This window comes from Bubalus kerabau, chromosome X (genome assembly GCF_029407905.1).
Source record: "Bubalus kerabau isolate K-KA32 ecotype Philippines breed swamp buffalo chromosome X, PCC_UOA_SB_1v2, whole genome shotgun sequence".
Taxonomy (NCBI): Eukaryota; Metazoa; Chordata; class Mammalia; order Artiodactyla; family Bovidae; genus Bubalus; species Bubalus kerabau.
In genome coordinates this window covers 30316049-30343824 of record NC_073647.1, presented here as the reverse complement: position 1 = coordinate 30343824, position 27776 = coordinate 30316049, and the positions used below count along the sequence as shown (strand labels likewise).

At 37.5% G+C, this 27776-nt stretch overlaps 1 long non-coding RNA gene across 1 annotated transcript; it reads right to left on the bottom strand.

Moving 5' to 3' along the window:
- Nucleotides 1-3079: 3079 nt before the first annotated feature.
- LOC129639406 (uncharacterized) lies at nt 3080-22193 on the bottom strand. Its single transcript, XR_008708386.1, has 2 exons — nt 20385-22193; nt 3080-3717 (listed from the first exon to the last, which is right to left on the bottom strand). It is a non-coding gene; the product is annotated as an uncharacterized LOC129639406 (long non-coding RNA).
- Between the last annotated feature and the right edge of the window lie 5583 nt (nt 22194-27776).

Here is a 27776-nt window from a genome sequence, read left to right as displayed (position 1 = left end):
TTGGGTCCAGGTAACAGCCAACTTGCTTTATATCACTATAGTTTTGCATTTTATAAAAATTACTATAAATGAAGTGAACAAAATTCTTCACAATCCTTCTCCATTTGGACCCAGAAGAATCCAAGGGCCTGTTTGCACCATCTTGGCTGCTGGCATGCTTAATTGAGGTGGGCTACTCTACTCAGGAGAGAGAATCAGATAAACGGTCAGAGAAAAGGGCAGTAGAGACATGCATTTAAACAGTTATTTTTCCCACACATATATTTATTAAATTTAAAAAATCTAGGAAAAAAAGACTCTAATGGGACATAAATATGTACATCTATACAATTATTTAAGACAGATTAATAACTAGTATAAATAGGAAAATAAGTCCCTAGATAAAATTTTAATTTAGAATAGCTAACAGGATATGTAAAGTTATTGAGCTAAATGTTTTTTGGTGTATTGACAAATGGATCTAGAGCACCCATCCATCTAGCCAACTTCATCAAGATTAATTTGAAGCATCTCTTTTTGAGGGAGATTTTCTAATGTGACCAAGATGAGTTGGTGTGCTTTCTTAATGCACATTGCCATTTAACTCATTATATATCATTACTTTTTTTTTTTTTACTATGTATGCATATGCACAGTATGAACTGTGGTGTTGAAAAAGACTCTTGAGAATCACTTGGGCTGCGAGGAGATCCAACCAGTCCATCCTAAAGGAAATCAGTCCTGAATATTCGTTGGAAGGACTGATGCTGAAGCTGAAACTCCAATACTTTGGCCACCTGTTGTGAAGAACTGACTCATTTGAAAAGACCCTGATGCTGGGAAAGATTGAAGGCAGGAGGAGAAGGGGACAACAGAGGATGAGATGGCTGGATGGCATCACCGACTCAGTGGACATGAGTTTGAGTGAACTCTGGGAGTTGGTGATGGACAGGGAGGCCTGGCATGTTCATGGGGTCGCAGAGTCAGACATGACTGAGTGACTGAACTTAACTGAGGCATATGTCTTCATGCTCGATTTCAATACATTTTTAACCTCAGCTATGTATTGGAATCACATGGGAGCCATTAAAAAAATAATAGCTAAGTTCCACCACAAAAGAACTTAATTTTATTTATCTGAGGTGTGTGTAACTGAGGCATCAGAATTTTGAAAATTTTCTAAAGTGATTTAAATTTGCCATCAGAGCTTGAGATCTTCGGTTCTGAAAGAGCACTAGTTCTCCAACCTGAAGGGTCATGAGAATCACCCAGGGAACTTGGAAAAATTGATGTTTGGAGTCTGTCTCAGACCAATTATACCAGAATCTCTATGGGTAGGGGATAGGCACTGTTCTATTTTGTTGTTGTTTCTGTTTTGTTTTTTAGCATCTCAGGTCATTGTAATGTTCATTTAGGATTGAGAAGCAGTGATCTATCATTTAGTAAACTGTTAATAAAACAAATTTCTGAAGCCCACCACAGGCAACTGAATCAGAAATTTCAGAGTGTTACCCAGTAATCTATGTTCTGACCATCTCAATAATTAATACAGATATACCTCTAAATTTTGAGAACTGCTGATGTAGCAAGGGTTATTCAACTTTGACAATATACTGGCAGCACCTGGGATGTTTTAAGAAGTACTAATGCCTGGTACTTCCTCATTAGCAGTCTGATTTAATGGTCCTGGAGTATGATCTTGACATTGGGATTTTTATAATATACTCCAGATGATTTTACTGTGTCACCAAGATTGAATACTTACCTTCTACATGAACTTCTTGAGAATGGAGATCATGACATAACTAGCTTTGTAGCTTCTGAATTTTGCACAGAAGGAAACTTGAAAATGAGGGAGAACTTGAAAATGGGCATGGGGTGGGGAAGAGGAGACCAATCATGCTAAAAAGAGTAGGGTATTTTGATTTTTCTGTAAAGAATGCAGGCCAACTGTATAGTCTTCAGTAGTCATTCAGAGATTCTTTCTTTGTATTAACTGAGATGTTCTTCATTTTTCTTTCCAAAAATAAAACATTGGCTTGAGAAAGACAATCTTTGAAAAATAGGAGATACTATGCTACTCCTTATTAATAATTAAAATATAAAATATATTCAAATGTGCAACCATCATTCAAGTTTATAAAAATGTATCCAGCTGATCATAACTGGAAACCATTCAGCACTAAGTAAATCTGTTAAGAAAGTAAGAAATTTAAAATGCATTCACTCCAGGAAAAGATCAGTCATAATAATCTTTAATTATTTATGAAGACAGCTGCATTTCCTTTTTAAAATCTGTTTTGCAGCAAAATCCTTAAATTTCAAATTGTTTTAAACTAAATGCGATAAACAAATATTCCACTATCTTCAAAAAGACAAAAAGCTTAATAATTAACCAAGTTTAGGACTTATTAAAGACTGTCTAACTTAAATTTAATTAATGCTCAAACCAAGAGGGGGAAAAATTGTACTTTTTTTAATTTGGTAATATAATGTTGAATTTTTTAGCACTTCATTTATCTAATAATTAGTATCAGTTCAGTTCAGTTGAGTTCAGTTTAGTATCAAAAAAGATTAATTTGAAATGTGCTGTTAAAATATTTTTTCTAAATTGTAATATCAAGATAATTGTCATGTTCAAATGAATACAGTGAAAACAATCAACTATGATGTTCTCCTATGCAGTATTTAGTTTCACAAAACAATAATCAAAATTTTATCAACAGTTTCTCAGCATCCTAATCAAATAGAGTTGTTTGCTGATCTTTTTAGAGATTTTACTCATCCTGGAGCTTGACTATAGACTCCTCAAGGGCCCGATTTTTCTCATAACCGTGATTTGCCCTTCACTGATGCAGATGACTAATATATCCTGAACAGAGAAAATGACTGCATTTGTCTTCCAAGCATGATGGTCTTAGTAGATAAGAAGACCCATGGAGATACCAGCTCATCAGACAAATTGGATAAAATGGCTGATGGTTTGGTTAGTATAATACTGAATTCAGTGTTACAATTTTAATAAAGATCTAGATCACAACCATTATCAGAATGTTAAAAATTGAATTAATTATCTTCCTTACAGTCATACAACCAGAGCTCTGCTTATTTCAAGTAAGTTTTAGTGTAATTGGTCAATGTGCTTGGACATGAAACTAATAGCAGGTAAAACCTGAGGCAAAAATATAACTACCATTCAATTTAATACTTTTCCCAAGAGCACATAAATGCTTGGCACTGTACTGTGAAAGTAAAGGGAGATAACTTTAAGTTTTCAGTCAAGATCACACTGTAAAGACCTTGAATGCCAGGCTTTTTAGCCTCTCAGTAGCATCTTCCATCAGAGAAGGCAATGGCACCCCACTCCAGAACTCTTGCCTGGAAAATCCCATGGATGGAGAAGCCTGGTGGGCTGCAGTCCATGGGGTCGTGAAAAGTCGGACAAGACTGAGTGACTTCACTTTCACTTTTCACTTTCAAGAATTGAAGAAGGAAATGGCAACCCATTCCAGTGTTCTTGCCTGGAGAATCCCGGGACGGGGGAGCCCAGTGGGCTGTCGTCTATGGGGTTGCACAGAGTTGGACACAACTGAAGTGACAGCAGCAGCAGCAGCATCTTCCATCATAGGTAAATGCCCTTGGGTGGACCTTAATTTTTATAGTCTCCTTTCTGGGTTTGTTTTCTCTCCTGAGTATTGGCTCCAAAATTCTTCACTGCCCCATTAGTACTGCAATGACCTAAAGCAATTAAAAAAAAATGTTATCCAGACCTTTTAGCTGTTCCCAGCATTATTGCTGGTCTTAACTACCTGATCTGCTTTATTAAAAGGAGAAATAGACATTTTTCCTTTTGTATTTGCTTATTGTATATTTCAATTCTAGAAGCCCTTTCCTTTTGTAAATTCGCTTGATCTATTTATGATTTCTTATTTCCTGACAACTACAAACTTATGTGTTATATTGTATAATAACAATAGTTGTCTTATAATATCTGATCATTCCAACATAGAAGTTTATTCTGTTTATTCTTCTTCACGACAACTTACATGTTAGGTTATCCTTGATTCAGTTCAGTTCAGTCACTCAGTCGTTTCTGACTCTTTGTTACCCCATGAATTGCCCCACACCAGGCCTCCCTGTCCATCACCAACTCCCGGAGTTCACTCAGACTCACGTCCATCGAGTCAGTGATGCCATCCAGCCATCTCAACCTCTGTTGTCCCCTTCTCCTCCTGCCCCCAATCCCTCCCAGCAGCAGAGTCTTTTCCAATGAGTCAACTCTTTGCATGAGGTGGCCAAAGTACTGGAGTTTCAGCTTTAGCATCATTCCTTCCAAAGAAATCCCAGGGCTGATCTCCTTCAGAATGGACTGGTTGGATCTCCTTGCAGTCCAAGGGACTCTCAAGAGTCTTCTCAAACACCACAGTTCAAAAGCATCAATTCTTCAGCACTCAGCTTTCTTCACAGTCGAACCCTCACATCCATACATGACCACTGGAAAAACCATAGCCTTGACTAGACGGACCTTTGTTGGCAAAGTAATGTCTCTGCTTTTGAATATGCTATCTAGGTTGGTCATAACTTTCCTTCCAAGGAGTAAGTGTCTTAATTTCATGGCTGCAATCACCATCTGCAGTGGTTTTGGAGCCCAAAAAAGTAAAGTCTGACACTGTTTCCACTGTTTCTCCATCTATTTCCCATGAAGTGATGGGACCAGATGCCATGATCTTCGTTTTCTGAATGTTGAGCTTTAAGCCAACTTTTTCACTCTCCTCTTTCACTTTAATCAAGAGGCTTTTTAGTTCTTCTTCACTTTCTTCCATAAGGGTGGTGTCATCTGCATATCTGAGGTTATTGATTGTGTAATGCTTATTGGCACCGAAAAAATGTCAATATTGAGAATTTTTGTAGAACAAAATGATGTCCCATCCACAATGATGTTGGTATCCTAATATTTGGAACCTATGAATATGTTAAGATTTTGGCAATGGGCAATTAAGACTGAAAATAGAATTAAGATTGGTAATCATTGGAACTAAAAATAGAGATAGTACTATGATTTAATGAGGTGGGCCTAGTGTAATCACAGATGTCTAAAGCTGGAAGTCTGTTGCAAAAGAAAATATCGAGAAGATACAACTGTCAGAAAGAAGTCAGAACAAAATGGTCAAAGAGATGCAATATTGCTGGCTGCAAAGGTTCATGAGTCAAGGAACATAGGTACTGTATAGCACAAGGAAAGGGCAAGGGAATGGCTTTTGCATAGGAAGACTACTGTTGGACTTCTAATACATAGACTCTATAGCTATAGTTAGGCTTCCCAGGTGGTGCTAGTGGTAAAGAACCCAACTGCCAATGCAGGAGATATAAGAGAGGCAGGTTCAATTCCTGGATTGGGAAGATCCCCTCAAGGAGGGCATGGCAACCCACTCCAGTATTCTTCCTTGGAGAATTGCCATGGACAGAGGTGCCTGGCAGGTTGCAGTCCACGGGGCCAGAAAGAGTTGGACATGACTGGGAGACTAAGCACAGCACATAGCTATAGTTTATTCTAGTCTCATATAATATATAGAAATTTAGATAAATTTGTATTTTTTTAGGCCCCTAAGTTTGTGGCAACTTGTTAAAGCGGCCATAGAAATGTAATACAGAAATTCCTTGAGATTTCAGGGTAAAATAGCACCTTCATCCAGAGAACCTTTGCGTTTGCATCTATCAGGCGCCTGGAAGTGATACCCATCCCGGGATTCCTTAAAGCAAGTGAATACTTTGAGCTTCCCTGTAATCATCCTAAACCAGTTTGCAAATGTTAGCTCTATTTATCAACAAGAAAGCCTTTCCTACAGTTCCATGTTGTGGAGAAGAGGAGATATGTTACAAGCCATTGAATCATGTACTTTAAATCTGTGAGTTGTATAGAATATGAATTATATCTCCTAAAGCTATATTTTAAAAATGTGACTGTGGTTTTCTGCTTTTCTAGTCCTCTTATTAATAGGTGCCTGTTTTCATTCTGATATTGGCATAATTTTTCTATTTTTATAAAATATTTCATGGGCTAAAAAAATTATACATGAACATATATATAATTTCATTTTTTTCCAAATGTCAGGAAATAAAATAGCATGTGGACTTTTCTTGTATCCGTATATGTGTGTGTGTGTGTGTGTGTAGTCATCTTCTCAAAGCTGGTACACTTATTTTAGTTTATATACCATGGTCAGACTCCCATCCATTCTTTTATTCATGCTCCATATGCCCTCCCAGATAATAACTCTACCTTTATTTTGTTTGGTTGTATATTATGTTAGCATTTTTTCTTTAGTCCTTAAGGGTTAAGGCAATAAATGCTGTATAAACATGTATTAAAATGAAAAGTTTAGCCATTTCTATTCAAAAATCATTGGGATTTTGGTAAAGCACTACAGAAAATATTTCCAGGCACAGAAAGGTGATGAATAATATTCATGCCTGGTTTTCATTAAATTCCCACTGACATCTCTTAGGAAATCATTTATAAAGAAAGCAAAGTGATTTTTCTTTTAATTAGGAGACTTTTTCTAAAGCAGTGTTAAGTTTGGAAAAAACTGAAGATATAGTACAGGGAGTTCCCATATAACTCCTTCCCCTGGCAGTTCCCCTATTAGTTTGGTGCAAAAGTAATTGCGGTTTTGCATTGTTGAACTTTGCCATTTGATATTGGAATACATTCTTAAATATGGTTATGCTATACATCATCATGTACATTTATCACTTTATATTTTTTGTTAATGACTTTTTACTTGTTTATTTTATATTTATATTAGACTAGGGAAATAATGTTAAACAAAAAGCAAATGCGAGTGGTTTTCTTATTCAAGTTCAAAATGGTCGTAAAGCAAAACAGACAACTCCCAACATCAACACATTTGGCCCAAGAACTGCTAAGGAACATATAGTGCAGTTGTGATTCAGGAAGGTTTTCAAAGAAGACAAGAGCCTTGAAGATAAGCACAGTGGCTGGCCATCAGAAGTTGACAATGACCAATTGAAAGGATCATTGAAGCCAATCCTCTTACAACTACATAAGGAATTGCCGAAGAACTCAACATCAACCATTCTATGGTCATCTGGCATTTGAAGCAAATTGGAAAGGTGAAAGAGCTTGATGAGTGGGTGACTCACAAGCTGACCACAAATCAAAAAAAAAAAAAATCACTGTTTTGAAGTGCTGTTCTTCTTTTATTGTATGCAACAACAACAACAAACCATTTCTTGATCAGATTGTAACATGTAAAGAGAAGTGGATTTTAAGTGAAAACGACAGCAAGCAGCTCAGTGCTTGGACCAAGAAGAAGCTTCAAAGCTCTTCCCAAAAAAGGTCATGGTCACTGTTCGGTGGTCTGTTGCCAGACTGATCCACCACAGCTTTTTGAATCCTGGTAAAAACCATTGCATCTGAGAAGTATGCTCAGCAAATCGATGAGATGCACCAAAAACTACAATGCCTGCAGCCAATACTGGTCAACAGAATGGGCCCAATTCTTCTCCATGACAATGCCTGACCACATGTCATACAACCAACTCTTAAAAGTTGAATGAATTGGGCTATGAAGTTTTGCCTCATCCGTCATATTTACCTGACCTCATGTCAACCTACGACCACTTCTTCAAGCATCTTGACAACTTTTTGCAGGGAAAACACTTTCCAAATGTTCAACAAATCCCAAAGCATGGATTCTTATGGTACAGGAATAAACAAAATTATTTCTTGTTGACAAAAATGTGTTGATTGTAACAGTTCCTATTTTGATTAATAAAGATGTGTTAGAACCTAGTTATAATGTTATAATAGTTATAACCTAGTTACAAAATTCACTGTCTAAAACTGCAAGTAAGTTTTCACCAACTTAATAACATCTTCTATAGTGTGGTACATTGGTTACAATTGACTAACCAATGAAAGTAAAAGTGAAAGTCACTGAGTCGTGTCTAACTTTTTGCGACCGCATGGACTGGAGCCTGCCAGGGTCCTCTGTCAATGGAATTCTCCAGGCTAGAATACTGGAGTGGGTAGTTGTTCTCTCCTCTAGGGAATCTTCCCAACCCAAGGATTGAACCCAGGTCTCCCTCATTGCAGGTGGATTCTTTACAGTCTGAGCCACCAGAGAAGCCCTGACTAACCAATATTGATATATTATTTTTTAACAAAAGTCCATAGTTTATATTAATGTTAATTGTTTGTGTTGTACATTTCTATGAGGTTTGACAAAGGTATAGTGTCATATTATCCTCCATTACGGGTTTGAAAAATGCCCTGTGTGCCAACAAATCTATTCCTTGCTCCCTTCTTCAGGAACCTTAGCAACCAATGATCTGTTTAGCATCTATAGTTTTATTTTTTTCTAGAATGTCATATAATTATAACTAATTTCTGGTCTGAGAACATGCTTTGCATTATTTCTATATTTTTTTAATTTGTTAAGGTATTTTTATGGCCCAGAATTTGGTCTATTACAGTGAATGTTTTATGTGAGCTTGTGAAAATATGTATTATGCTATTGTTGAATAACTGTATAAATGTCAATTAAATCCAGTGCTATTCAGTTCAACTATATCCTTACTGATTTTCTGCCTGCTGGATATACTAAATCTTGATAGAACAGTGTTAAAGTCTCCAAATATGATACTGAATGTGTCAATTTCTCCTTGTACCTCTATCAGATTTTGCTACAAATATTTTGATGTTCTATTGCTATGTTAAGTCATGTAGTTTAAGGATTTTTATGTCTTCTTAGAGTTAAATCTTAATTATGTTATGTCTTCTTAGAGAATCCACACCCTTCTCATTATGTAATTCCCTTCTTTATCCATGATACTTGTCCTTATTATAAAATATGATTTATTGGAAATTAATATAATTATTCCCAATTTCTATTGATCTTGGAATAACTTTTTCTATTTCTTTACTTTTAATGTAGTTGTATTTTTACATATATAGTGAGTTTCTTGTAGCAGTATATAGTACGGTCTTGTTTTTGATCCGCTCTTAAAGTTTCTGTCTTTTAATCAGTGTATTTAATCATTTACACTTAAAATGATTATTGATATGGTTTAATTAATGTCTACCATACCTGTAATTGCTTTCTATTTGTTGCCATTGTTCTGTCTTTTCCTATTTTTCTGCTTTCTCATGTTTTAGATACTTTATATGATTGCATTTTCTGCCCTACATAGAACATAATTTTTACTTCTTCTGTTACATGTTTTGATTATTTTCCTAGAGTTTGAAATATACATTTATAATTAATCTTAGCATGCTTTCAAATAATACTATACTGCTTCAGAGGTAACTTAGGACATAACATTCTCTAGTTCTCCCTCCTGTCCCTTATAAGATTGCTGTCATTCATTTTACATATTCATAAGCTTTACTCATCCAACACATTGTTATTGTTATTATTTTGAATGAAGGTACACATGATTTTTAAGAAAGCCTGAAGTATATACTAATTGATGCTTAGATAACACAAGTACTGCCTTCAATAAAATGCACCACTCAATCTCATCAGTGCAGTTCAGTTCAGTCACTCAGTCGTGTCCGACTCTTTGCAACCCCATGAATCGCAGCACGCCAGGCCTCCCTGTCCATCACCAACTCCCGGAGTTCACTCAAACTCACCTCCATCGAGTCAGTGATGCCATACAGCCATCTCAACCTCTGTCGTTCCCTTCTCCTCCTGCCCCCCATCCCTCCCAGCAGCAGAGTCTTTTCCAATGAGTCAAACCTTTGCATGAGGTGGCCAAAGTACTGGAGTTTCAGCTTTAGCATCATTCCTTCCAAAGAAATCCCAGGGCTGATCTCCTTCAGAATGGACTGGTTGGATCTCCTTGCAGTCCAAGGGAGTCTCAAGAGTCTTCTCCAACATCACAGTTCAAAAGCATCAATTCTTCAGCGCTCAGCCTTCTTCACAGTCCAACTCTCACATCTATACATGACCACTGGAAAAACCATAGCCTTGACTAGATGGACCTTTGTTGGCAAAGTAATGTCTCTGTTTTTGAATATGCTATCTAGGTTGGTCATAACTTTCCTTCCAAGGAGTAAGCGTCTTTTAATTTCATGGCTGCAGTCACCATCTGCAGTGATTTTGGAGCCCCCCAAAATAAAGTCTGACACTGTTTCCACTGTTTCTCCATCTATTTCCCATGAAGTGATGGGACCAGATGCCATGATCTTCGTTTTCTGAATGTTGAGCTTTAAGCCAACTTTTTCACTCTCCACTTTCACTTTCATCAAGAGGCTTTTTAGTTCCTCTTCGCTTTCTGCCATAGGGGTGGTGTCATCTGCATATCTGAGGTTATTGATATTTCTCCTGGCAATCTTGATTCCAGCTTGTGCTTCTTCCAGTCGATCTCATAGTCACTATTAAATGGACCATAATTTCATATTCAAAAAAGTGTATGCATTGATTCAGTACAAACCTGAATGAATGTTAGAATTTATAGAAACATAATTTATGGAGCACTTGGCATGCTCCAGGTACTGTTTCAAGTGCCTTACATACGTTATCACATTTCCTTTTCACAAAATCCTTCTATGCTCTTCACCATTTTATAGTTGAATAAACTAGAGTACAAAATACTTAGAAAACTCGCCCAAGGTCACAGGACATGTAAGTTGTGGTAATTGCAAAGGTAAAATTTGAACCCATGCTTTGTGGTTGCAGAGCATTTTTTCTTTTATATTATACCGCCTCCAAGTATAGGAGAGGAAATATAAAATGATAAAATAAATGAAACTCAATATTAACTAAGCAGTTACAATGTGCCAGAAATTATGCTCATTATTTTGCATATAATTTCATTTAATTCTAACAACAACCCTAGTAGATTATTTTTTATCACCGTTTTACAGATGAGGAAATTGAAGTTTTGAAAGTAATTTGACCAAGCACACAGGCCCACAAAGTGGTAGGGCCAGTATTGTAACTAAATTCTGTCTGGTTCCAGATCTCATGCTATGTATATATACTGACTGGAAAATCACCTCAGATTTCTCAGTCAGGAAGTATTTGTAAGATACCTGTCAGGTTATTATGCATTTGAAAATAACAAGGCTTTAAAAACATATAACCCTGTGAAAAATATGAAGGATCCAAGACACACTAACTGAAAATCATAGAAAAGCACTTTGTTATTCTTTAAAAGACCACTGCTGTCATCATCATCACCACTATCCTTATCTTCATCATCATCATCATTGATTTGGCAATTATTAATTTCCAAATTTCCTTGTCTTAATTTCCTTGTCCTCTAAAATGTGATTTATTGCAGTGATAGACTAAGCTAGTTATTCCATTAATAATAAAATATTTTTCTGAACTTATTTTAACAAACACATATTAAACACCATATAAATGATTGGATCTTTTTCTCCTCTAAATGTGAATAATTTCAATCTCTTTTTCCAAAGCTTTATTAGCTTGATTTAATGATTGTTAAATCTATGGTTTAAGTTGTGAGAGATATTGACATGAAAACAATTGAGGACATGCATTCAAACTTTAAAAAGTCTCAATTCAGGGCAGCCTTTGCAAAATCACCAGATTTTTTTCCCCCTTCACAGAAACAATAATGAATTTTAAAGCCAAGGTGCAATAACTCATCCTAGTTTGTCAGAATCTGGGCTCAACTCTACAGTTTTTAGGGCAAATTGTTGAATTCTCAATATCACTTAAAGTCTTCTGCTACTTTTATCAAAGACCAGTGATTTAAAGAATAGAGAGACCAGCATATTTTATACCTAAGTGTTTTAATATTTGTGCAAAAAAAGATATATAGCATAATGTCAACTTTGTGAATATTTTTAAACACCAAAACTAAAAATTTAAAAATCAGCAAAAAAAAAATTATCTTACTAAATATCATATAATAATCAAAATTACCTTACCTAATCTTTACAAGGATGTATGGGATATCTATTAATTTAATCCCCATTAAATGGAGATAGTTGACACTCAGAGAGATTAAATCTTACCCAAAGCAATATAGGCTCTTTTGGAGCTACGTTTGAACTCAGGTTTCTCTTTCACCAAAGCCTATGCTCTAAATACTGGTTTTACTAGCCACATTGAGTATATAGTCTTGGTTATATAATACAAGGTTTCTTCCTAAAATAGTAATTTTTGGTTCCATCTCTTTACTTCTCTATTCAAAACTGTACCTCATAAGAGAACCCAATTAACTGGGAAATAACACTATTGGTAATAAACGTTCTTTTACATTGATGGAAAAGCCTCTGCCACTTTACTTGTTTTCTTGTTATATAACATGAATAGCTAAGGAAAGAAGAGAAGCTAAAAAGCAAAGGAGAAAGGGAAGATATACCTATCTGAATGCAGGGTTCCAAAGAATAGCAAGGAGAGATAAAAAAAAAAAAAAAGCCTTCCTCAGTGACCAATGAAAAGAAATAGAGGAAAAAAATAGAATGGGAAAGACTAGAGATCTCTTCAAGAAAATTAGAGATACCAAGGAAACAATTCATGCAAAGACGGGCTCAATAAAGCTAACAGAAGCAGAAGATATTAAGAAGAGGTGGCAAGAATATACAGAAGAACTATACAAAAAAGATCTTCATGACCCAGACGGTTTTATCACTCACCTAGTGTCAGATATCCTGGAATGCGAAGTCAAGCGGGCCTTAGGAAGCATCACAACGAACAAAACTAGTGGAGATTATGGAATTCCAGCTGAGCTATTTCAAATTCTAATAGATGATGCTGTGAAAGTGCTGCACTCAATATGCCAGCAAATTTGGTAAACTCAGCAGTGGCCACAGGACTGGAAAAGGGCAGTTTTCATTCCAATCCCAAAGACAGGCAATGCCAAAGAATGCTCAAACTACCGCACAATTGCATCTCACATGCTAGTAAAGTAATGCTCAAAATTCTCCAAGTGAGGCTCCTACAGTATGAGAACCATGAGCTTCAACATGTTCCAGCTGATTTTAGAAAAGGCAGAGGAACCAGAGATCAGATCGCCAACATCTGATGGATCATCAAAAAAGCAAGGGAGTCCCAGAAAAACATCTGTTTCTGCTTTATTGACTATGCCAAAGTCTTTGATTGTGTGGATCACAACAAACTGTGGAAAATTCTTAAAGAGATGGGAATACCAGATGACTTTACCTGCCTCCTGAGAAATCTGTATGCTGGTTAAGAAGCAACAGTTAGAACCGGACATGGAACAACAGAATGGTTCCAAATTGGGAAAGGATTATGTGAAGGCTGTATATTGTCACCTTATTTAACTTCTATGCCGAGTACATCATGAGAAATGCTGGGCTGGATGAACAAGCTGGAATCAAGATTGCTGGGAAAAAATATCAATAATCTCAGATATGTGGATGGCACCACCCTTATGGCAGAAAGCAAAGAGGAACTAAAGAACCTCTTGATGAAAGTGAAAGAGGAGAGTGAAAAAGCTGGCTTAAAACTCAATATCCAAAAAACTAAGATCATGGCATCTGGTCCCATCGCTTCATGACAAATTGATGGGGACACTTTGGAAACAGTGAGAGACTTTATTTTCTTGGGCTCCAAAGTCAGTGTAGATGGTGACTGCAGCCATGAAATTAAAAGACACTTGCTCTATGGAATAAAAGATATGAGCAACCTAGACAGCAAATTAAAAAGCAGAGGCATTACTTTGCCAACAAAGGTCCATGTAGTTAAAGCTATGGTTTTTCCTGTAGTCACGTATGGATGTGAGAGTTGGACCATAAAGAAAGCTGAGTGCCAAAGAATTGATGCTTTTGAACTGTGATGTTGGAGAAGACTCTTAAGAGTCCCTTGGACTGCAAGGGGATCCAACCAGTCCATCCTAAAGGAAATCAGTCCTAAATATTCATTGAAAGACTGATGCTGAAGCTGAAACTCCAATACTTTGGCTACCTATGTGAAGTACTGACTCATTGGAAAATACCCTGATGATGGGAAAGGTTGAAGGCAGAAGGAGAAGGGGGCAACAGATGATGAGATAGTTGGATGACATCTCCAACTCAATGGACATGAGTTTGAGTAAGCTCTGGGAGTTGGTGATGGACAGGGAAGCCTGGTGTGCTGCAGTCTCTGGAAATGTAAAGAGTTGGACATGACTGACTGAACTGAACATGATGACCAAGAAGACTTTAAAATCACAAAAAACACAAAGTAATAAGAATAGAAGATGTCTTTTGGACAACTACATAATTTCCATCCAATTCAAGTTTCTTTTCTTTCATTGGTACTGTGGTTCTCATAAATAAATTGAAGATGAAATTCAGAAAATGATGGAAGTTGAAGGGGAAAAAAGAACAAAACAACCCGATTTCCACTGGTAGTTTAAAAAATGCCTGAAAGAAGTACTAAGTTGAAATGTTCATGAATGTAAGGCGAGCCTAAGAAAAAGCCATCATACAAGGATGGTGGAGGGCCATGAGCTGTGAATTTACTTAATTCACCACAGTGTTAAATGAGAACTAGGTAAATCGTACTCAGTAATCTTTGATAACTCCTATCTCAGCAGACACAGGCATCTTTTTCAATGTTAAATCACAGAAGAGAAGTGAGTTTCCAGAAAATAACATTTTTCTATGATTTATCCTTTTAGTTAAAAAAATAGTGTAAACTGGAGCTTGGGGATTTAAAAATAGCTTGGTATATAGAATATTAAGGAGCATATGAACTAATGACAATTTTTATATCTCATAGACAATATAAGTAACCTATGAAAATAAAATAAGGAAATTTCTGGTTCACCCCTTCATCCATTTTGTAGATGAAGACACACAGACCCAGAGAGAGGTAAATACATACATATTCTTATATACTCCTCAGCAAAACACTGTGAAAGAAATTCTGTTATTAGCACTTTGGACAGCTGAGGAATCTGAACTAAGGAGGATGTACTGCCTTTTGTGAAGTCACATAGCTAGCAAGTGGTGGAACGGAGATTTGAATTCAAGCATCCTGGATGTAGTCTATGACACATAACTCCTTTACTGTTTTGTCTTTGTAGTTTCCAACTTGAATCTTAAAAGTAACTGATATTTTAATCAAAAGTATCTTTGAGTGATCAATTATGGATGAACGTCTAAGTGTCATTACCTTTATTTGGTTTCTTGTTGAAGAGTGGGTGTAAATATACATTGACATTCAGAGTGCCATCATACTAACCCTAACCTTCTCAGTTTTCTTTCATATGGAAATGAAAGAAATCATAAACGACTCACTCAAGCTATAGGATGAGACAAAAATAATTCCAATATTAGAACTCAAACATCCCTACTAACCTATGGACCAATACCAGGGACTCCCAAAACACAGAGGTTTGTCTGCCCCAGGGCAGGACCACAGAAGGGAAGAGACCTCTAATATGCTCAAAGGCCATGTACATGGAAGTTCATCACAAAATCTCTAAGCCCCCAGATATACTGTAAACTATTCTCTCGATAATTGAAGAAAGTTACTTTTCCAGGTGGTCTCTACTGGGAAAAGTGTGGCTTTTGTAAAAAAGTCCTCTGAGGTCTGATTTTGTTATTCTTTCACTCATTGTCTAACACATGATTTTAAATCTGAGAGTATTATTTATATTAATCAGCAATGAGACTTATGATTGAAGATTAGTGAAACCATGGTTTAAGAATGTTCTCATTGCTTCTTTAAATACACATTCTCAAATATATATTCATATGTGCAGATACTACAGAATTTAATAAGGTGGATTGAATATGACAAAATATATAGGGATATGTCATTCTGAAAATAGTCATGATAGATTTCAGATTTGCATAAATAGTATATGGAAACAAAATGTCTATTACACAATGCTTATAATACCTATATTTTGTCTGTATCCTATAGGCATGATGTATTCACAAGTGTCAGAGAGAGAGAAGAAAAGACAGGTATTCCAGGAAAAGGACATGTATAAGTCTTATACCTAGCTAAGAAGTAAAGATTCTTTCTCTCTCAACCCTTCCTCCCAAGCAACACAACTAAACTTTTTGGAGTTTTATGAATGCCTGAATCCAAAATAACTTTAAAAACCCACTTATATAATGATTGAATGTCCTCTCCATCCTGTCTTATCATCACTCCCATAATCTTCCCATTTCTACTTGTTGAAATCTACCCACATTTCAATATAGAGATCAAATGACATTTCTTCAAGGAATTCAGCTGCCATTAAGCATAACAATGCTCATCATATTTCCCATGAAATACTTTTTGCTTTCTCCTCTGTGCTACCATATTACCTTTCTCAGAACATCATTATAGCACTTACGTGTATTTAAATCAAAACACTAAAGAAAAATTCTCAATGAAAATCTGCCTTGATTGACAGAAAATCAGGGCTGATCACTTTCAATGAAAACTGACCAAAAGGAGCAGGAGCAAGGTTCTTTGGGACACCAACTTCACATTTACTTTTATTCTACATATAGGCTTTCATTTATAGGTGCCAGCCCACTTGGATGGGATTTGACATGTTTTTATGACTTTCTTAGGTTAAGGTGCCAAATGTAGTTCTACTCATGGGGCAACCTGGTTCATTGATTTGAATAAAAGAGAAAGCTCATTTCCAAGAAACATGGTTTGTGTACCTGCTGACTGCCAAAAGGAGTGAAACAAAGATTAAATCATTGCTACTTTAGGCCCAAAAAAGCTGATTTCTAATGATAAATATGAAAACCTTTCATTTCCTGAGTTGCAGCTTGAGCAATTGGAAACCAATTTCAGCTAGTGTCCTCCCAAGAGCATGGTGGTAAAAAGTAGGGTAGCATGTAATTAGTTCGGCTGTTGTAATTGCAGTAATCAGAACTTAGAAGGCTATCTTGCATTACCTTTTAAAAAACTGGATACAGAGTTCAGGGAAGAAGGTAAAATTTTACATTTGGTTTGAAGAATAAGGACGACAGTGCTTTTATATATGTCACTGTTATCATTTGGCAAAATTAAGTTTAGGCCATTTTTAAAGGCGATGGCTTTTTCTTCTCTGGGATATAAACTCACTTTATAACATGTCTACAAAAGTTCAAGCACAACTACATTAGTTCATTGGCATTTTCAGTATCAACTGCAATTATTAATCATTTAAGCAGAACAATGAAAGCCTATTTACTAGGTAATTTGGAAGCTCATCAAATAGAAGTCATATTTTTAATTTAATTCTCACAGATTTATGGAGTTATAATTGAGATACAATAAACTTCATGCATTCCTTAGCAATCAATGCAAAGAAATAGAAGAAAACAACAGAATGGGAAAGACTAGAGATCTCTTCAAGAAAATTAGAGATACCAAGGGAACATTTCATGCAAAGATGGGCTCGATAAAGGACAGAAATGGTATGGGCCTAACAGAAGCAGAAGATATTAAGAAGAGGTGGCAAGAATACACAGAAGAACTGTACAAAAAAGATCTTCATGACCCAGATAATCATGATGGTGTGATCACTCACCTAGAGCCAGACATCCTGGAATGTGAAGTCAAGTGGGCCTTAGAAAGCATCACTATGAACAAAGCTAGTGGAGGTGATCAAATTCCAGTTGAGCTATTTCAAATCCTGAAAGATGATGCTGTGAAAGTGCTGCACTCAATATGCCAGCTAATTTGGACAACACAGCAGTGGCCACAGGACTGGAAAAGGTCAATTTTCATTCCAATCCCAAAGAAAGGCAATGCCAAAGAATGCTCAAACTACTGCACAATTGCACTCATCTCACATGCTAGTAAAGAAATGCTCAAAATTCTCCAAGCCAGGCTTCAGCAATACGTGAACCATGAACTTCCTGATGTTCAAGCTAGTTTTAGAAAAGGCAGAGGAACCAGAGTTCAAATTGCCAACATCCACTGGATCATGGAAAAACCAAGAGAGTTCCAGAAAAAAAAAACATTTATTTCTGCTTTATTGACTATGCCAAAGCCTTTGACTGTGTGGATCACAATAAACTCTGGAAAATTCTTCAAGAGATGGGAATACCAGACCACCTGACCTGCCTCTTGAGAAATTTGTATGCAGGTCAGGAAGCAACAGTTAGAACTGGATATGGAACAACAGACTGGTTCCAAATAGGAAAAGAAGTATGTCAAGGCTGTATATTGTCACCTGCTGATTTAACTTATATGCAGAGTACATCATGAGAAACGCTGGTCTGGAAGAAACACAAGCTGGAATCAAGATTTCTGGGAGAAATATCAATAACCTCAGATATGCAGATGACACCACCCCTATGGCAGAAAGTGAAGAAGAACTAAAAAGCCTCTTGAGGAAAGTGAAAGTGGAGAGTGAAAAAGTTGGCTTAAAGCTCAACATTCAGAAAACGAAGATCATGGCATCTGGTCCCATCACTTCATGGGAAATAGATGGGGAAACAGTGGAAACAGTGTCAGACTTTATTTTTTTGAGCTCCAAAATCACTGCAGATGGTGACCGCAGCCATGAAATTAAAAGATGCTTACTCCTTGGAAGGAAAGTTATGACCAACCTAGATAGCATATTCAAAAACAGAGACATTACTTTGCCAACAAAGGTCCGTCTAATCAAGGCTATGGTTTTTCCTGTGGTCATGTATGGATGTGAGAGTTGGACTGTGAAGAAGGCTGAGCGCTGAAGAACTGATGCTTTTGAACTGTGGTGTTGGAGAAGACTCTTGAGAGTCCCTTGGACTGCAAGGAGATCCAACCAGTCCATTCTGAAGGAGATCAGCCCTGGGATTTCTTTGGAAGGAATGATGCTAAAGCTGAAACTCCAGTACTTTGGCCACCTCATGTGAAGAGTTGACTCATTGGAAAAGACTCTGCTGCTGGGAGGGATTGGGGGCAGGAGGAGAAGGGGACGACAGAGGATGAGATGGCTGGATGGCTTCACTGACTCGATGGAGGTGAGTTTGAGTGAACTCTGGGAGTTGTATCATTTGATGATTTTAAGATATGTATACACATGAACCATCATCAGAGCCAAGATAATGAACAGAACCATCACCGCCAAAAGTTCCCTCACACCCCTCTGTAAATGTCATCTCCCTCTTTCTTTCCCTCTATTTCTGGGCAATCACTGATCTGAGTTTGCCAACTAGTTTCTATTTTCAGTAATTCTATAATAAAGTGAATGGCACTTTGTTTGCATCTTTCACTCTATGTGTTTGCATTGAGATTCTACCAGGTTGTTGTATGTTGAAGGACACTTTGGGTATTTCCAATTTAAGCCCTTTGCAGAGGCCCCAGAAGAATTAGTTTCCCAAATTTGTACGAAGAGCCCCAGGTGTTTTTCATGTACATTGTAAAGAACTGATATATAGTTTAACACTTACAGGATGAGTTGCTTCCATCTGAGAATAATGGTGACTCAACCTTATCAATCACTATTTTTTTTCAGTTTTCTTATTGCCACTGATGTAATTTTATAGAACTGTGTTGGGTGAATTTTCAGCTAACAACGTGAACTATGGCCAACAACCCACAATTCTGCAGAATCCCAGAACCTCTGTGTTCACTCACATCAGTTGTTTCTTGTGATATCTTTTGTGGTATGGGATTTGATCATATTGTAAGTATGCACCCTTCTATCATCTTGAGATGGTTGCTCCTTTTTGTCCTTGACATGTCAATATCCTTTGAAATATAATATCCATTTTGGTAGGTTCCAGTCTTTTTTTTTTAATCAATCGTTGTTCAGCAGTTAGTTGTGATTTTGGTGTTCTCCTGGGAGAGGAGGTGAGCTCAAGTCCCTCCTACTCACCATCTAACAGAGCTCTTATTACAACAAGGATTCTAACTCAGTGCCTCTGATGTGGGGCTGAGGCTCTACATTTCTGACAAGCTCCCCCAACATACTGAAGGCACTGGTCCTCTGCTACACTTGCATAGCAAGTCCATAGACTTTCTGACACAGGTTTAAACAGGAAATATATAGTTGACTTACCTGGACACAAGTCATGCATGTAGGTGTCATTAGAACCTTCCAGCTGAGATGCATGATCTTATTGGAAAAGTAATCATTTTTAGATGAAAAACACCAAGTAGCACAGACTCTTAGAGTGCTGAGGGAGACAGAGTTGGGGTTGAGGGGTCTGGAAACTTGTATAGAAGTCAAGAAAGAGAGAGTGGCCAGCAGTCATAGAAACAGCAACAATGTTGTTCAGCTGAGTAAATAACCCATGTTTAAAAGCAGAGAAGGTAGCCTGGGGTATCTGAGGACTGGTTCTGGAATGCCTGTCTCAGGACACTAGACTCACTGGCACAGAAAACACAAACTGCAAAGTCTTAACAAGCCATGGAATGAAATGAGCACAGGCAAACCAAAAATTCCAGAGTGAGCACAGGGTCACACATGTCCAGAAGATAAACAGATGGATTCCCAGATGTGGAAAGTGAACTTACCTGTTCGTCTTCAGCTTCCAGAAAGATCCGAGGAGGGAAAACCCAAGTGTCCTACTCCCAGAGGAAACAGCATGTCCAGCAAGGAATCCAGGAAGGGATGAGGGACCTAAGGGAACTGGAAAACTTGTCAAGGGCTCAGCTCTGCTACCCACATCAAATCTGCTGTAACGTTACACCACCCTACTGAATCAATGAAAGGCCTGTATTCCTCCCAATGTGCATGGCACAGAATCAACAGGTATGAATTAAGTGGCTCCAGCTGTGACAACTGGCCAGCAGCACACTGCATGAAGCCTGCTGGTAAAGGCCCAAATCTCTAAGTGAGGACCCAGATCAGCAGTACCAGCATCACCTGGGATCCTGTTGCTGCTGCTGCTGCTGCTAAGTCACTTCAGTTGTGTCCGACTCTGTGCCACCCCACAGACTGCCTCCTACCAGGCTCCTCTGTCCCTGGGATTCTCCAGGCAAGAACACTGGAGTGGGTTGTCATGTCCTTCTCCAATGCATGAAACTGAAAAGTGAAAGTGAAGTCACTCAGTCGTGTCAGACTCTTAGCGACCTCATGGACTGTAGCCTACCAGGCTCCTCCGTCCATGGGATTTTCCAGGCAAGAGTACTGGAGTGGGGTGCCATTGCCTTCTCCAGGGATCCTGTTGCTGCTGCTGCTGCTAAGTCACTTCAGTCGTGTCTGACTCTGTGTGACCCCATAGACAACAGCGCCCTGGCTCCCCCTTCTCTGGGATTCTCCAGCCAAGAACACTGGAGTGGGTTGCCATTTCCTTCTCCAATGCACGAAAGTGAAAAGTGAAAGTGAAGTCACTCAGTCGTGTCCGACTTTTAGCGACCCCATGGACTGCAGCCTACCAGGCTTTTCCATCCATGGGATTTGACAGGCAAGAGTACTGGAGTGGGGTGCCATTGCCTTCTCCGAAATTCTCAGCCCCACTCGTTCCAAACCTACCAATCAAGCTGTGGGGAGACACCTGCAGCCTATGTTCCTAGAAGCCCTCCAGGTGATCCTGATGCAGGCTCACTGCAGTAGAGTCTATGGGGAGTATGGTGGGGAGACAAGGCCAGCTGTGGCAAAGGACAGTCATTATCAGTGACCTTGATAATTAATGGTTCTTTCAAAGAGCTAGTTAAGAACAAAGCCTATTTATAGTAAGAAGAAAACCCAGTAGAGATTATGTATAATAGTAATAAATAAAAAATGCTCAGTGATCAACAAAGCAGGCAATGATATTCCATGGTAGAGTTTTATCAATGTTGAGGAATCATGTGTAGGACAATGATGTTTGATGCTGATAATGAGAAATATCATGAGTGCAACTCAGAATATATGTTTTAAAATTCTCTCAAGATGTATAATATTTTGGAGAAACTCACCAAAAAGTACTGCCATTTGGTACCCTTGCTTGTGAAGAGATCTTCCCAAAGGGGATAAACAAACTTAAGAAACATAGCATGGCAGTCTAATGGGATCTGTTGCACAAGAACATTGAGAAAGAATTTTGTTTTTAACTATGAACACAAGTGTAAGACACAAAACCCCCAAAACACGTAGGGCCCTTAATTACAGGCACACCTTGTTTTATGGTATCTTTCTTTATGGGGCTTCACAGACACTGTGGTTTTTACAAATTGACTGTTTCTGGCACCCCTACATTGAACAAGTCTACTGGCACCTTTTCCAATAGCATTCGCTAAATTCATGTTTCTGGGTCACATATTGGGAATCCTCACAATGTTTCAAGGTTTTCATCATGATGACACTTCTTATGGTGTCTTTGATATTACTCTCTCTCTGTATATATATATATAATTTTATGTATTTTTGTATATAAAATTATATATAAATTTATTATGTATAAGCATATATATAAATATATATATCAAAAGATTGCAGCTCACTGAAGGCCAGCTGTTGGTAAGCACACTTCAGCAATAATTTTTATTTAAAGATAAACCTGTAGCTATATTCTATAATATGTATATATTTTATAACGGGTCTTCCCTGGTGACTCAGTGGTAAAGAATCCTGCCAATGCAGGAGACACAGGTTCAATCCCTGGGTTGGGAAGATCCCCTGGAGAAGGAAATGGCAACCCACTCTGTATTCTTGCCTGGGAAATCCCATGGACAGAGGAATCTGGCTGGGCTCACAAAAGAGTGGGACATGACTGAGCCACTAAATAACAACAATAACCTTTGTGATACTTCTACTAGATTAAGTTCTTAAATTCTATAGAAATCTATTCATATTCATTGTGCAAATTCAAGTCATTATCTTGGTTCTAACTGTGAACAGTTATATATTGGTGAAAAATTATTAAAATTTCTCCTTTTCAAAAAAATATTTGGAAGAGTATAATGAGTCAATCCTATCACAAGAAAAAGAGCTGGATTAGATAATAGACAACTTTCTGCCTAATGAATGTATGATTTAACACTAAGAATAATCCAGTAAATTCCCCAGTAAACCAATTTTGAAACATAGCCAACATCTTCTTTTATTGCCAATCCTACCTCCCTCATCTGGACAGATGCTTGTTTTTTTTTTTTTTTTTTTTACCAGTGATATGTGCTTCATTTTATTTGCTTGTTTGTTTTTCCTGCAGTGAAGTTGGAAATGAGAGATGCAATGCATCCCAGCTGCACATGGGTGTCTGGAAGCTCATTTCTATTTAGGAGTCAAAACCACAGCAAGAAAACAAGAACTGAGAAACGAGACCAGAATATGATCATATTGTCTGCTCTATAGATATCCACGGAGAAGGCAATGGCAACCCACTCCAGTACTCTTGCCTGGAAAATCCCATGGATGGAGAAGCCTGGTAGGCTGCAGTCCATGGGGTCAGGAAGAGTCGGACACGACTGAGTGACTTCACTTTCACTTTTCAGTTTCATGCATTGGAGAAGGAAATGGCAACCCACTCCAGTGTTCTTGCCTGGAGAATCCCAGGGACAGAGGAGCCTGGTAGGAGGCCATCTATGGGGTTGCATAGAGTCGGACATGACTGAAGCAACTTAGCTGCAGCAGCAGCAGCAGCAGCAGCAGCATACATATCCAACATATATTAAGTCAGTCTCTCTCTCGCTCTATCTCTAAATACACGCCTTACTAGGATATAAAATCAGCTTTTCCAAACTTGTCGAAATGCAACAATACATTTGAGAGATCTTTTGAGTTAATTCTGAAACACATAATTCACTGCTCACCCATCGCTTCCCCAGGAACACAGTGCAATAGTAACATGGTGATCAGCAGAATGGCTGCTGAAAACTGTCAAAATGATCTCCTCTTGCTTTTATTCCCTGACGGATTTGACAGGTACAATTTCTTGGAGCTTCTTTCATTATTTCAGAACAGAGATGGGCTAGAATGAAATCCCCAACCTGTCTGGCTGCCTGTAGCACGTTCCAAAAATACCTAACCTACCTCTAGGTTCTCAGGGAATTGAAGAGTGAAAGTTCCTTTCATACAGATGTCTTCTTACAGGTGCTGCCTTACAAACTGCACCCATCAGTGGTTGTGACCCCTTAGTGGGAATCAAGATGGTGGTAAGTCTTTTTTTTTTTTTTTGAAGGCTTCTTTCTATGAAATAGACCTTTTAATTCTGCTCAGACTTTGCTAGAGTAAATGAGAGCCATATCTTGCCACTTACCTCATTATTTTTTTCATTACATAAGACCTCTGAGAAATAAAGCAACAGAGATGACAAGTCATCCTCCAATCTGTGACATGACACTTCAATCATTGTCTCTCTCTAATTCATACCCAGGTGCTCCCATAACATGCTGTGCCTCTAACTGCATTTGCCAACATCTGACCAGTATTATAGTTCTTCCCATTGTCTTATAATGTCTGTCTATCATAATATCAGCTCATCTGTATATTCCTAGTGTTAGGCACATAATAGATGCTGAAAAAAGTATTATTGAGTCATGTTCAATAAAGTAAAACATAGGGTCCTAATAAGTTATCTAAAGGATGCTAATACTTAACTCCACACAACAGTGGTGAACTGCTACATTAATTTAAATAAAATTTTATAAATGTACCCTAAATGAAGTTTGAGGCATCCTAAGATATCTTGGGGTTGGAGGAAGTGTGAGAACTAAAAATCAATTGTAGTTGCTTTCATTTCTTCTCATTGCTCTTACCCCGCTCAAGGCTCTTGTTTTACAACTTATTGAAGGTTTCCACTCCATTATGCTTATCTAATTCCTGGACTAACCAGTCAAATGAGGAAATAACACTAGGTTAACCTAAAAGTTAACAAGGATAAAAAATGGAAAGTAAGGTGAAAGTTTCCTGGTCTAGCTAATTTTAGCATGTGATGATTAGGATACCTAAGACCTATACCGGGTCCCCATGATTTTGAGCTGAGGCACACAAATTGTGTAACACCCATCCACTGAGCTGAATGAAAAACAAGAAATAAGCCCTTTTATTACAAGAATAAATATCAAGTGCTTCTTTATCATCTGAAAGAGTTTCATTCAGATGCAATCAAGACACTTGGACTCAAGTGTACTGGACAGGAGTAACTAAAATCTGATTCTATTCTTCATTCTTGGGTAGTCTTATTGGCAATAGCTGAGGATAAACATGATAGCATCTAACACCTAGAAGTATCAAAATATAAGTTTTTATTTTTCAGTTATTATTATTTTTTAACCAATCTAGTACAAATGGAATCTCAGCTTGTCCTTTTGTGGGGGAAAAAAAAGATACTTTATTTCAATATTTCAAGTATATTTTCTTCATGTGTCCTATCACACACACACACACACACACACATCAACCACAGTATGTTTGGTGTGGTCTACCACATCATAGACTTCTTCAGTTCCTGAACTGTACTAATTCCGTGTCATCATTGGGACTGTTCTAACATCTTCCAATTTTTCTGCCTTCTCCCTTCAATTTTCAAATCACATACTAATTTCTCTGTGACCACCTCTCTAAATACCCTCTGTAATTTAGAATACTCCCCTAATCTGCACCCTCAAAGCACTTTTTGTGTTTATTATATAAATTATAGCACTTTGGGCTTAAATCATATTTATATCTTAGTAAAGCTATTTTAGGCTTCCCAGGTAGCTAAGTGCTAAAGAATTCGCCTGCCAATGCAGGAGACACAGGTTTGATCTCTGGGTGGGGAAGATCCCCTGGAGTAGGAAACAGCAACCCAATCCAGTATTCTTGCCTGGGAAACCCCACGGACAGAGGAGCCCTGCGAGCTACAGTCCATGGACCTGCAAAAGAGTCAGACACGACTGAGCATACCCACATGTACATGCACAGCTATTTTACCAACTCCATGTCAAGTTCCAGTGAAGTGGGAACACACTTGATCACTTTTGCATTCCAGTGGCAATTAGCACCTTGTACTTCAAATACTAGTTGTTAAATATACATGGTTGGAATAATATTAAATAGCCATGTTTTCTTTTATGAGATACCCATGGTTTTAATAGTACTAAGTTCACATTTCCCAATTGTATCAACTCTGATAAACAGATTTAATTTTCTTGACATCTTGAAGTCCTTCTGTATATCTTTGCTACCCAAGAAGAGTTAGCTACTTCAGAAAATTCAGACTTGGCCATATGAATAGTGTCTTTACTCTAAACATCTGTAATCCAACCAAATCTCGTATGAATGAAGCAGACCATTTCTAAGAGGGGCATCTTCTATTAGAGTTGGCCCTCATGTTTATACTGTGTAGAATTGAACACAGTACTTTTATGCAAGATCTATGTAAATTTTAAAGGTTAAGATGATGTGGTTGCCATAGAGAAAATGGGCATAAAATGCTTAGAAAGGGAAATAAATGAATATTAAAAATGAAGAATAACACTGCCACTGTAATATTCTCATATTGAGCCAACAGCTGCAGAAACTCAATGAACTCTATGTGCTATTGATAATTGACATCAGTTTTATGCCATAGATTTTATTATAATATTATCAGCATTGACTTTCATGGACTCATTCCCTCATGGTTTCTAAGAGTACACTTGTAAAAGTCATGGTGACTAAGGTGAGAAAATGTTTTTAAAAAGGCAAAACACTGAGGAACCACTATTGGTTTGAGATTAGCATTCTCAGACTCAACTACTAAAATGGCTCTTATTCAGCCAGAAGATTGTCCAAATTATTCAAGCCAAAAACAGATAGTAAAGCAATTATAATAACTCCAACACTTATTGACAGTTTGTGCTTACATATCATACTAGGAATACTGAACTGAGCTGATATTTTTTAAGGATTGATGGTTAACTACTTACACTAAATTATTAGTGTTTTTCATATGTTCTATTTAATTGTATTATTATTAAATTAATATGTGCTGTGCTGTGCTTAATCACTCAGTTGTGTTTGACTCTGCGACCCCATGGACTGTAAGTCCACAAGGCTCCTATGTCCATGGGGTTTCTCCAGGTAAGAACACTGGAGTGGGTTGCCATGCCCTCCTCTAAGGGATATTCCCAACCCCGGATTGAACCCATGTCTCCTGCATTGCAGGTGGATTCTTTACAATCTGAGCTACCAGGAAAGCCCAAGAATACTGGAGTGGGTAGCCTATCCCTTCTCCAGGGGAACTTTCTGACCCAGGAATCAAACCGGGGTCTCCTTCATTGAATGCACATTCTTTACCGTCTGAGCTATCAGGGAAGCCCTAAATTAATATAGGTGCTTAATTTTAAAGTCAACCCTAAATTAATATAGGTGCTTAATTTTAAAGTCAAACTATTTTAACTGAAACAGCAATCCCAGTCCCCAAGCATATTCTTGCCCACCTCTGACTTCCACTATCTACAGCTAAGTTCTATCACCTAATAAGTTAAAAAAAATTCTTCCAGTATATTTATCCATATTTAAAATAGTAATCATACATTTTTGAGTTTTTATAGATATAAATAAACATATTCTCTTGACTCCCTACTATGCACAGAAAGTTTATCAGTCTTTTATCACTACACTTACCCATCACCCACCCAACATTCTTTTAATCACCATCATTTGGATAAAGGTATACAGCCATTTTTGGTTAGATATTCAGTTTTCATTTTATTATGACTAATATATAAATATATTTGCACCTGTACCGCTTTGATTATATTTTCTTTCTCATACACAATTTCCTTTTTCTTCAGGGAGTTAATTCTTATATTTCTTGTGTGTTTCTTTGCTTAGTCATCAAAGTATCAGGAATGTCCCTGATACTCCTAGAACAATGGATATAGATATATAGATATAGATATATCCTTCTCTGTACAAACCAGTTAAATTTCTTTTCTAAGTCATTTCTCAAATGGTTTTCTGTCCTCTGGCTCCAATGGACTGGGTTAATCTCTGGTACTGACACACAGCTGTCATTA